Here is an 11,691-nt window from a genome sequence, read left to right on the forward strand (position 1 = left end):
CCAGATACCCATTAGTAGTCACCCCCCATTTCCCCTTCATCCTCCTTAGCCCCTGACACAACTAATCAACTTTCTATCCCTGTGTATGAATGGACTCCTATTGTGTGACTTAGGACTGGCTTCATTCACTTTTCAAGGCTCATTCGTGTTAGACCATGTATCACTACCTCGTTGCTTCTAATTGCCAGATAATATGTGGTATGGACACGTCCCTCCCCCCCCCCTTTTTTTTAAGTTTATTTAATCATTTGAGAGAGAGGGAGGGAGAAAGAGAATCCCAAGCAGGCTCCGAGCCATCAGCACAGAACCCGACGCAGGGTTCAATTCCACAAACTGTGAGATCATGACCTGAGCCAAAACCAAGAGTCGGTCACTTAACCATCTGAGCCACCCAGGTGCCCCGACATCACATTTTTAAATCTATTCATCAGTCGATGGACATTTGGGTTGTTTGCACTTTGGGGCTGATATGAATAATGCTGCTGTGAACATTCTGTGTAAGTTTTGTGTGGGAGATTAAGTAAGATTTGAGAAAAATAAACTTTTTGTAAGTATATTTCCAACACGGGGGCTTGAACTCACGACCCCGAGATCAGGAGTCACATGCTGTGTCGACTGAGCCACCCAGGCGCCCCTCAGGTGTAGACCTGAGCCTTCCAGGAAGGTTACCACTGATCACCCAGGGCTATTGAGATATGCCGTCAACGTGGATTTTTAAAAATCTTTTAAGTATTTTATTTCTTTCTTTCTTATTTATTTAAAAAGTTTATTTATTTTGAGAGAGAGGGAAAAAAACAATCCCAAGCAGGCTTGAGCTGGAAGCATAGACTAACCTGGGGTTCGATCTCACAAGCCACCAGCTGATGACCTGAGCTGAAATCAAGAGTCAGACGCTTAACCAACTGAGCCACCCAGGTGCCCCTAAGTTTTCATTTATTTAAATAATGTCTACACCCCACATGGGGCTTGAACTCACGGCCCCGAGATGAAGAGTCTCCCCTCTCCTCCGGCAGACCCAGCCAGGTGCCCCCCAGTGTGGATTTTTTTTTTTTTTAAAGAATGTAAACAATCTGCTTAATTTTTATTTTTAGTATATGTGCTTCCGAAGCAAGCACAACAATCTGCTTAATTTTTATTTGATTGCATGTTGAAATGGTACTGTTTGGGGTATATTGGGTAGATGAAATATATGATTAACATTCATTTCACCTGTTTCTTTTGCCCTTTTTTTTTTTTTTTTTAATGTGGCTGCTCGAAGTTTTTAGAATTCCGCATGTGACAGCTTGCGTTTGTGGTTTGCCAGAGCCTTCTGCTGAAGAGCGCTGTGCTGGAACCACTGCCTTGGTTTCCTTCCCTCTCTTTTACTTTTTTTTTTTTTTTTTAATGTTTATTTATTTTTGAGAGACTCAGAGAGATAGACTCAGAGAGATAGAGCACGAGTGGGGGAGGGGCAGAGAGAGGGAAGACACAGAATCTGAAGCAGGTTCCAGGCTCCGAGCTGTCAGCACAGAGCCTGACTCCGGGCTCCAACTCACGAACTGTGAGATCATGACCCGAGGTGAAGTGGGACACTTAACTGACTGAGCCACCCAGGCGCCCTTCCTCTCTTTTGCTTCTCAAGGAGCTGCCTGGGCACATCGCTGACACCAAGTTGCCCAGCCCACCCGACTTCCTCAGCCATCGCTGTCCTCTATCTCTGGGTAACATCTGTCACCTTTGCTCTCTTCTGCCTTGGCTCCGGGACACTACTTTCTCCTGGTGTCCCTCCTCCTCCCAAATGCCATCCTCCCCAGGCATAGCTGTGCTCACCATGTATTGATGACCCCTCCTCTGAATATCTCCTCCAGGAAGTCCTACAGGTGTCTCTGACTCACCCTGTCCCCATGCACGTCCTTGGTTCCTCACTCCCTCTCGCTCGCTTGCTCTCCCTCTCGCTCTCCCTCTCTCGCTCTCCCTCAGCCCTGTCGGCCCCAGTTCCTGGGCTCCCCATTCCCACCTTCCTCCAGACCCCTACCTTAATCCAGTCCCGTGTGTTTTCTCCCGGACAGCCACACTGGTCTCCCCGCTGGCCCTCTGCTTCCAACCTTGTCCCCTTTGCAGGGTGCATGACCTGGTACATGTGACGTATTTTTGCTTAAAACCTCCCAAAGACTCTGCTTTTTCATGATCCAGGCAGTGATTGCACAGCTATATTTATTTATCAAAACTCATAGAATTGTATAAAGGCTGAATTTTACTCTCTGTAAATTATACCTCAATAAACTGAACTAAAAATAAAAACCCTCCAAATGTTCCTGTCTTACTTATAATCCAAACTCCTCCCTGGCCACTGCATGGCCCCACCTCCTCCAGAAGGCTTCCCTGATTGCACCCCATACTTAGGCTGGCCCCCATGCCCCCCCACCCCGTACTCACTCGTGCCTCCAGCTCTCAGCCCTGAGAACTCATTACTATCAGCTAGCTATGTGACTGTCCCCCCCCCCCCAAACAGTGGCGGGAAGGTGCCATATCTATTTTGTTCCCCAGCATGCCAGGAATATGGTAATTATCAATACATCGATGCAACAGATAATTGTCTGAGACTCTGCTCTGGTGCCACAACAATGATCAAGACAAAGCTTCCTGCCCTGAAGAAACTGACACTGACACGTGAGTACAGGAGACAGACAAGAAATGAGATATGCGGTAAAACATATAGTGTGGTCAAAGGTGACAGGGTGATGGGTGAAAAAATAGGGCAGGATAAAGCAAGGGGGTGTGATTTTATTTTATTTTATTTTATTTTATTTTATTTTTTTTAACATTTTTTTTTAATTTATTTTTTTTGGGACAGAGAGAGACAGAGCATGAACGGGGGAGGGGCAGAGAGAGAGGGAGACACAGAATCGGAAACAGGCTCCAGGCTCCGAGCCATCAGCCCAGAGCCTGACGCGGGGCTCGAACTCACGGACCGCGAGATCGTGACCTGGCTGAAGTCGGACGCTTAACCGACTGCGCCACCCAGGCGCCCCTGGGGGGTGTGATTTTAAACAGGCAGGGAAGGTGTCACTGTGGAGGTGATCGTTGAGCACAGACCTGAAGGAGGCAGCCATGTGGGTATCTGGGGGAAGAGAGTCCCTAGTAGAGGGAACAGCCAGTGCAAAGGCCCTGAGACTGGACCGTGCCTGGTGTGTTTGAGGAACAGCGAGGAGGCCTGTGTACACAGAGCAGAACGAGCAAGGGAGGAGGTGAGGGCGGGGGTGGGGGGATGGGACAGGATAGCGTGTGCAGGGCTGTGGGGAGGAGTGTGCTCTGAGTGAAATGGGAAGCATGGAGAATTCCGAGCAGAGGAGGGACGCGACCTGACTCGGCTGATCCCAGGTGCCCTCGGGCTGCTGGGGGTGGACCAGACAGACTGTGTGAAGCTGGGGCAGGAGAGCAGGGAGCTAGTGACTGCATGGGACCAGGAGGAGACCTGGTGGGGGCCCTGGGGCGAGTAGGATTCTGATGCATTTAGGAGGGACAGTAACTGAATTTATTAACGGGCTGCATTTTGTTAAGAAGGGTTTTGGCCCCAAGCGGCTGGAAGGATGGAACTGCCATTTCCACAGATTGAGAAGATGGCTGAGAAGCTGGTTTGTGGTTGGAGTGAGCAAAACTCCCGCCCAGGGCCTCGTCCTGGCCCTGGACTGTCCCTTTCCAGTCTTTGGTGGGGGTGCAAAGGGAGGCATCCTCACAGTCTGGGTCTTGCCTTTTCAAGCTTTTCTCTTGGCTGACTCCTGAGTGTGTGAGCTACGCACCCATCTGGGCACGTGCAGCCACCACCCGAGACCCCCGCTGACCTGGCATGCGTACGCATGGCCACAAACTTGGGGACCCCTTGGGCCTGGGGCTCTGAGCTGTCAGGCACCTGCCTGGCGTACATCTGGGTCTCTAAGAAGACCCCCAGGGGGACAGGAGGTGACATGGGGTGGGAAATCTCTCAAGAAGTTCAAGAAGGGCTGCTGCTGAGTCACAGCCCTGGGTCCCCTATGAGTCAGCACTGGCAGGGGCCCCAGGAACTGGGGGCTGGGGCTGGGGTGGGTAGGGCAGTTCCCACGCCCAGAGGAACCAGGCGGTTGGGGCACTGGGGCTTCCCCTACTGCCTCTCCCATCCTGTGCTGGTCCCCGGGGGGGATATTCGGAGGACTCTAGGGGCAGGAAGCGGGGGAAGGGTGCTGACCACTGGACTGGGCTCCAGGAATCCTCTCTCCTGATCTGACCCGGTTCAGGAATGCAGAGGCCGCCCGCCCGCCCAACAACATGTTGCAGCAAGAAGGAGTAGAGCTAGCCATTAAGAGGGACCACGTGCAAGGGAGGCATTTGTGGGGACGTCGGTTCTATTTACGAAGAGCTCCTTATTTCTGGGGCCTCTGCATTTCGGCAGTGGAGGTTCCAGCCTGGGGGTGCAGGCGGGGTCCCAGCTGCCCAGAGGTAGGGGGTGTGGGAGGCCACGGGAGCTGAGCGCCAGCCTGCCCTCACGGAGGGGAGGGTCCTGGAGTCTGCTGCCCCCTGCTGGTGGCCTCGGGAAGCTCAGCGGGCAGAACTCGGAGCGCTTTTCGGGCCAATCCTTGCAGGGAAGGAGATGGGGAAAGGCCTCGGGCAGAATTCCAGCTCTGCTGCTGTCCAGGCTGTGCCACCTTGGGCAAGGGGCAGCCCCTCTCTGGGCCTCAGTTGCCCGTCTGTAAAAAGCACAATATTCATTTCGTTGGCTTGCTGGGAAGAGTCTGAGATGATTGTCCGTGAATGAATGAATGAATGTTGTACATTTCAGAGTAACCCTCTCCCTCCTTTCAGTTATAGGAGGGAAGGGCGCGGGAGGCGACCCCACCCACGAAGGCCCAATTAGTATTTACTCCTGTCCTCTTCCTTACATGCTCTCCCTCTCAGGGAATTATCCCCCATTTTGGGGGGAGTCAGGCATAGAATAGACCTGGACCCCCGTAGCCTCTGGGGGATCCTAGGGACATCCACCTGCCTGGGCCAGCTGGAGCTTGGCTTTCCGGGCAGACCTGAGGAAGGGTGCAGGGTGTGGGGAAGGTGGAGCTGTGAAGGGGAAACTCGGGCAGGACTATGGTGAGGGGGCCGAAGCGGGGGCGGCGGGGGTCGGGGGGGGGGGTATGGCCAGGTAGAGCAGGGCCATGGCTTCACAAGGGTTGAAGTCTGGGCTTGAGTGGGGCGCACAAAGGCTTCTCTGACGCCTTGTCAGACTGAGATGGGGGGATAAATAGAATGAGAAATCTGTCAGCTCAGCCCTGGACATGGGGAGGCCGCCTGGCTCCCTCACGGTCCCTGAGGTGAGGTGACTTCCCTCCACCAACCAGCAGCCATCATGGCCACAGCAGGCAGGGACTATGAGTGTGTGTTCGGAGTATATGGGAATACCTGTGTGTGGATCCCTGGTGGGAGTCTCAGCGAGTGTCCGTTTCCTGCCAGGTGTGCCTGTGTACCTGATGTGCGTGTATGTGAGGGAACAGGGGAGCCCCCCCCCCCCCCCGGACCTGTGTATAACTGTTGAGTCTACCTTCTGTATGTGGCCTGTGTGCATGCCTATGCCAGATGGTCAGAGGTACACGTGTCCCCAGATATCCCTGTATTTACTGTGTCCTTATGGACCCCTGTGCCCTGGGGACCTGTCTGGGTTTTTTTGTGTGTGTGTGGGTATGACTGTTGGTTTTATGAATTCTAGCATGCCTCTGCCCTTTGTACATGAGTCATTGAGCATATATTTGTGTGTCTGTGAACTTTGTGTGTCTGTGTGTGTCCCTGAGACTGTGTGTGCCTGGCATATCTCTATAGATGTGTTCCTATTCTGCGTGTATATCCATGTGTGTTGGGGTATTGTGTTTCCAGGTGTTCCCATGACTGCACCTGGTGGGTGGGGAGGTATGTTGGTTCTCTGTGTATCCCTGTATGTCTGTGCATCTTGTGTGTGTTCTGTGGCCATCCCTTCGAGGTGAGTCTGTGTATGTGCCCGTTTGGTATTCTCTGTGCATGCCCCTGGGCTCCTCTCTACGTGTATTTCAGTTCTGAACAATCCTGTCCTGTGGAAGCGATGTGTCTGTATTTTGCATGTGTCTGTGTGCTCCCTGGGCCTATTTGTGTAGCTCAGTTTTATGGACATCCTCGTGTGGCCGGTGCCCCGGTGTCCCCGCGTGTCCTGACATCCCCTCCTGCGGGTATGTGTGTCTGGAAACCCCTTGCGCACCCTTCCCTGTGTTTGTGGTCCGCGTGCCTTTGTGCGCGTGTGCTCCCCGTGCGCCTTTGAGGTCTACGTGCGTCTGGGTCCCTGCGTGTGCCCGCTCGCGCCCCCGTGTCCCCCGCGCGGGCCCCGGGAGCTGCGTCCTGACGCCCCATGGGTATCCCGCGTGCGTCCCGGTGCGCCTGGCGGGAGGCCTCGGGGCACACACGGTCGCCGCCGGACCCACCGCCCGGCAAGGCGCGGGGAGGAGGGAGGGGGCGGCGGCAGCGGCGGGGAGCGCGGGCACGTCACCGAGACAGACAGGCGGGCGGGCGGGAGGCGGCGGCCGCGGGTTCGAGCCGGCGCCGGAGCCCCGCGGCCCCCTCCCCCGGCCCGCGGCCTGGGGGGGCCTCCCCCCGCCCAGCCCGGGAGCCGCCGAAATGCAATTTCCCGTGCAGGCGCCTCGGCTCAGGGGGCTTTTCCGGGCGGGTTTGGAAAGAAGAGGGGCGACGCGGCCGCGGCCCAAAACGAGGTGAGCGCGGGCGCCAGGCGGGCGGGGGCGCCGCCCGCGGGGAGGGGGCGCGGCGGGGCGGGGCGGCGGCGGAACCCGGCTGCGGCCCCCTCGCGCACCTGCTCGCGGCCCGGGGGCCGGCGCCCTGGCCTCTGCAGCCCGGCCCTCCATTGTTGCGGAGGCTGGAGAAGGGGGGCGGGGAGGCCCCGGCGGCATCTCTGCATCTCGCCTTCCTCGAGAAGGGGAGCCGGGGAGACCAGACGCCCTAAAGAGGACAGGCCCTCAAGTACCCGAGGCTGGGCCGCCGAGGGGGAGGGCAGGCCGAGATGCCCCCGCCGGGAGGGGCTGCATGATGGGGGACACCTGACCACGGGGAGGCCCCGGGGCCGGGCGGTGGCGAGCTTTGTTCTTGGGGGCGCAGAGCGGGTGGGGGCCTCCGATATCCAGGGCTGGGAGAAGCTCAGGTCCGGCGCACGCGTTCGGGAAGGCGCCCCCGGCCAAGTTCACGGGCGCGCGGGCCTGCGCGGGCCCTGCGGACACCGATCCAGGCGCGATTCGGGCGGGGGGGGGGGGGTGCCCCCATAGGGCCTGGCTGCGGCCGTGGCCCCGCGGCTGCAGCGGCGCCGCCTGCAGGAGCCCTGGCGCCCTCCGCGGGCTCCCCGCCGGCCTGTCATTACCTGCGGAGGCTGCAGGGTATTTACTGGGGCCAAGGTTTACTAACAGGAACACGCCCTCCAAAACTGGCCGAAGAAGGGAAAAATGGCCCAGAATCCCACTGCCGGGGAGCCTTTTTAAAGCGACAGGACCCCTTTCACAGGGACTTCGCCCTGGTGGGCATGCTGAGGGTGGGGGGATGAAGACCTCTTATTGGCTGATAGGAGCTCAGAAGTGCCCCCCATCTCCTTTCCCACCCATCCCCCTGCCCTGGACTACTCACAGATACATTTACGGAGCCACAGTTAGATATTCCCAAATCCCAGATGAAGTCTCCCAATCCACACGTTATACGTGGACATACATCATCCCTATTGTTACTCCCATCACCTGCGGGAACAGTCATCCGCACGCTCGCACACACAGTCACTCACGATAACACTGCCACGTGGGCACACACATCACCCACGATGACGAGGACGCGCAGGGCTGACAGCTGGAAAACATTGCTACGCTGAAAAATGCAGCCATCGCCGACAGTGGCCGCAGTGTAGACACCGCCTTGCCTAAAACGTGGACATTCACATAGTTCTCTACTGCACGCGCACACACACCCGGATGCTCAGTGTTGCACGGGCACCCGCAGGCTGTCACCCAGGGTAGCCATGACTACCACAAATATTTAACCCCCCCCCCACATGTACTGATAGATACCACCATCCATAAGAACTGGGGCAGACACACGTACACATCGTAGACATCCACGTGCCGGCCCAAGCAAGGATCTGTAGTCCCCCAGACGACTGGACACACACACACAGCTGATATAAGGCCTGTGTGGACACTGACATCAGGTCATCATGATCGTGACGTACACACGTTCAGATCCCCAGTAACACAGCTGCACGTGAGGACACACGGTGGCCCATGGTAAGACTGACCTCCTAGACCCCCATTATGACACTGTCACCCACAGACAGATGTGAACCCTTCAGCAGTACCTACACCTATAGTCACCTACCCTAACACTTGATTAGACACCTCGACACCTACAATACCAACACACAGAGTAACACACGCGCAATGGCCCACAGACCCACGGGAAAATGACAGAGGGACAAGCAGAAATCTACAGTCGCCTGGATGTAAAGCCAACACTTGTTTATTGAGCATCTGTTATGTACCGGGCACTGTTCTAGCACTGGGATGCAAGAGATCAAAATCCCTGTCCTCCTGGAGCTGACATTTTAGTGAGGGCGGTCGGGGGGTACCATGATCAGATGACACACAGACTACAGTCACCCCCAGTGACACTGACAGACGACAGACACCCACACACGCTGGCTCACACGTCGACCTGCAATTACTCACAATTAGCCTGACACACACCCACAGTCATACTGACATCCACACACAAACAGAAGCCCACGGGAGTGCCGACACTTGTGCCGACACAAAGACACCACTGGCATAGACAGCCACCCACTACAGCACACGCCCACCTGGATATACAGACACCCACAGAACCCCCCGAATAGCCCAGCAGAGTAGCTAGGAGCCCAAGCCCACTGCAGACCCCCAGTTACAGGTCCACTGGTAGCTGCTGCCCGAGTTTTGGCAGGCACAGTCCACCCTGACCCAGACCCAGGGTCACCCTGCACCATGAACCTCACTACAAGTGTCTGAATTTCCCATCTACCTGCCCTAGGCCCCTCCCCCTCCCCCTCCCCCACCCCCACCGTAGCCCCGGAGAAGCTGGACCCTTCTGCCTCCTCCATCTCTGGCCCCGTATCTGGTAGCCTTGGGATTTCCCAGCCCACCGGCTGCCCCCAGGTCTTGATGGGACAGATGAGCCCCTTGGCTGAGGACCCTGTGTGAAAGGGCGGGCAGGTGGAGAGGAAGCCATGGGGAGGGCAGGTGGGAACCTGAGAGGTCATGGAGGTATCAGGGAGATGAGGAGTCCCCTTCCCCCCAGTCTACACAGCCTGGGCCATCGATGGGACTCCACTTGGGGACCTCCAAGTGCACTTTTGCTACACACTCCATAATGGGCTCTGTCGGCCAGGCCCTGACCAGCTCCTCCTGCACGTGCCCCACCAGGGTCTATCCACGCACACAAGGGCACACACACAGGGACATGTGCACACCGGAGCAACTACGGGGCCGTGCAACCAGGAACACTCGCGTGGACATACAGAGAGGGGCGCACAAAGACGTGCAGGCTGCCAGACACCCTCTGGAAGCCCTGTACCTCTGACCTTGCGCCCCTGGCCCCTGTTCTTCAGCTTGACAGACCTGCCTCCTTCCGTCTCTACCCATCACGTTCTGTTGGGACCTCTCACCTCCAACTCTGACCCCCAGACCCATGCCAGCTGCCTTGCCTTGCTGCCTTGCCCTTCTGGAGCTCAGGGTGAGGGTGGGTGTGGGGGCAGGTCGGTGTGGTTTTGGGATGGCTCCCCTCACCCATCACTCCCAACCCCCTGCCTAGACAGATCCTCCCAGTTGGGATGGGAGCTGGGGGGGGGGGGGGCAGGGAGGGGTGCTCTCCCAAGGACTAAGGAACAGGAAGAGGCAGAATGAGGGCTAAAATGGCCCTGAAAAGTCCTCCTTCCTTGCATCAGGGTCTGGGGTTGGGGTAGGAAACAGCCCCCCATCTTCACTCTGCTGGGCTTCAAAGTCAGATAGGGGGATGCCTGGGTGGCTCAGTCCATTAAACGTCTGACTTTTTTTTTAACGTTTTACTTATTTTTGAAAGAGAGAGAGACAGAATATGAGCGGGGGAGGGGCGGGGGGGGCAGGGAGGGGGGCGGGGCGGGGGGCAGGGAGGGGGTCAGGGGACACAAAAGCTGTGAAGCAGGCTCCAGGCTTTGAGCTGTCAGCACAGAGCCAGACAACGGGGCTCAAACTCACTAACCATGAGATCATGACCTCAGCTGAAGTCAGACACTTAACTTTCTGAGCCACCCAGGCATCCCTGAGCATCTGACTCTTGATTTCCGCTCAGGTCATGATCCCAAGGTTGTGAGATGGAGCCCTGTGTTGGGCTCTGTGCTGGGCGTGGAGGCTGCTTAAGATTATCTCTTTCTCCCTCTGCCCCTCTCCCCCGTGCAAGCTCGCTCTCTCTCTCTCTCTCTCTCTGTCAAAAAACAAAAAACAACAAAAAAAAGTCAAATGGAAGCCCAGTTGGCCCTTCAGAAAGCCGTAGGACGCTTGATGGGAGGAACGGTCAGCTTCCTCTCTCCCACCTCCCCAAGGGCCCCAAGTCCAGAGAGTGAGATGCAGACAGAGCAGAGCCAACCCTCACCAAGGGCCAGACCCAGACTTGGAGGGGATAGGCTAACAGATCAGATGTAAAGAGGCAGACGCACACAGGCAGACCCAGACAGCAACAGACAGGAGAACACACAGAGCAGGAGATCCAAATACTGGCCCATGAGGGGCACAGTCAGACCCAGACAGACACCAAGGACAAGGGCAGAAGCCTGCACTGACCACCATAGACAGAGAGACAGGCAGACCCAGGGTAAGCCCCAGGCAACCCCTCCTCCATAGGGCCTATAGGGGCTTTGGGTTTCCTCCCACCCCTTCCTTTGGCTGGAAACCCTGCCTTCCTACCTGGGCTCTGACCCTCCGGACCAGGCACCCTCTGATGGTCCTTGTCTTGGAGACAACCCCTTTAGGGACTTCCCTCTTTGGTAGGTCAAGGTCAGAGCCCTCAAGGAATGACGTCAGAGAGGAGACACAGAAGGAAAAGGGTGTCTTGAGGAGTCTCCCCACCATTGTGCCCAGTACCTTATGCCAGATGACCCCTCATTCTAGCTCCATAGTCATAGTCACAAACAAAGCTTCTGAGGAACCTGGGTGAGTTCTGTTCCAAACTCTTAGAGCCTCACCATCCTCATCGATAAAATGGGTATCCTAATAATAGTGATGTAGGTAAAGCATTATTATTATAAACTTCCCTTCCTGAACCATGCTTCTCCCCCATAGTTTTAGGCATTCTGTTCTTTAGGACCTTGATTTTCACTGCAGGAGACCCCACATGGCTCTCTCAGAAGGGCCTAGATATCCTGAGCCTGGTAAAGGGGGGCCCTCAAACTATCCCCAGAATGGGGCCCTTTTGGCTGGATTGATGAGTGGTGGGGGAGGGCTCCCTACTCTGAACTCCAGTCTGGTGTGGGAACGTGGCTGGATCCCTGGCCAAGGTCAAGAATGTAGGCTCTAGGGAAGGGGCTTCATGAAGTAGGGGAATTTCACAGGAGCGAGCATTTCCAGGATCCCCTCCCAGGGCTTCCTGTTTGGGGACAGGTCCTACAGGGGCAGAACT

General features: G+C 56.4%; 1 long non-coding RNA gene across 1 annotated transcript; it reads right to left on the reverse strand.

The window, feature by feature from the left end:
- Positions 1-4,337: 4,337 nt before the first annotated feature.
- On the reverse strand, positions 4,338-8,229 carry LOC122214042. Its single transcript, XR_006199725.1, has 2 exons — positions 8,113-8,229; positions 4,338-4,700 (listed from the first exon to the last, which is right to left on the reverse strand). It is a non-coding gene; the product is annotated as an uncharacterized LOC122214042 (long non-coding RNA).
- Between the last annotated feature and the right edge of the window lie 3,462 nt (positions 8,230-11,691).

This window comes from Panthera leo, chromosome A2, assembly GCF_018350215.1.
Source record: "Panthera leo isolate Ple1 chromosome A2, P.leo_Ple1_pat1.1, whole genome shotgun sequence".
Taxonomy (NCBI): Eukaryota; Metazoa; Chordata; class Mammalia; order Carnivora; family Felidae; genus Panthera; species Panthera leo.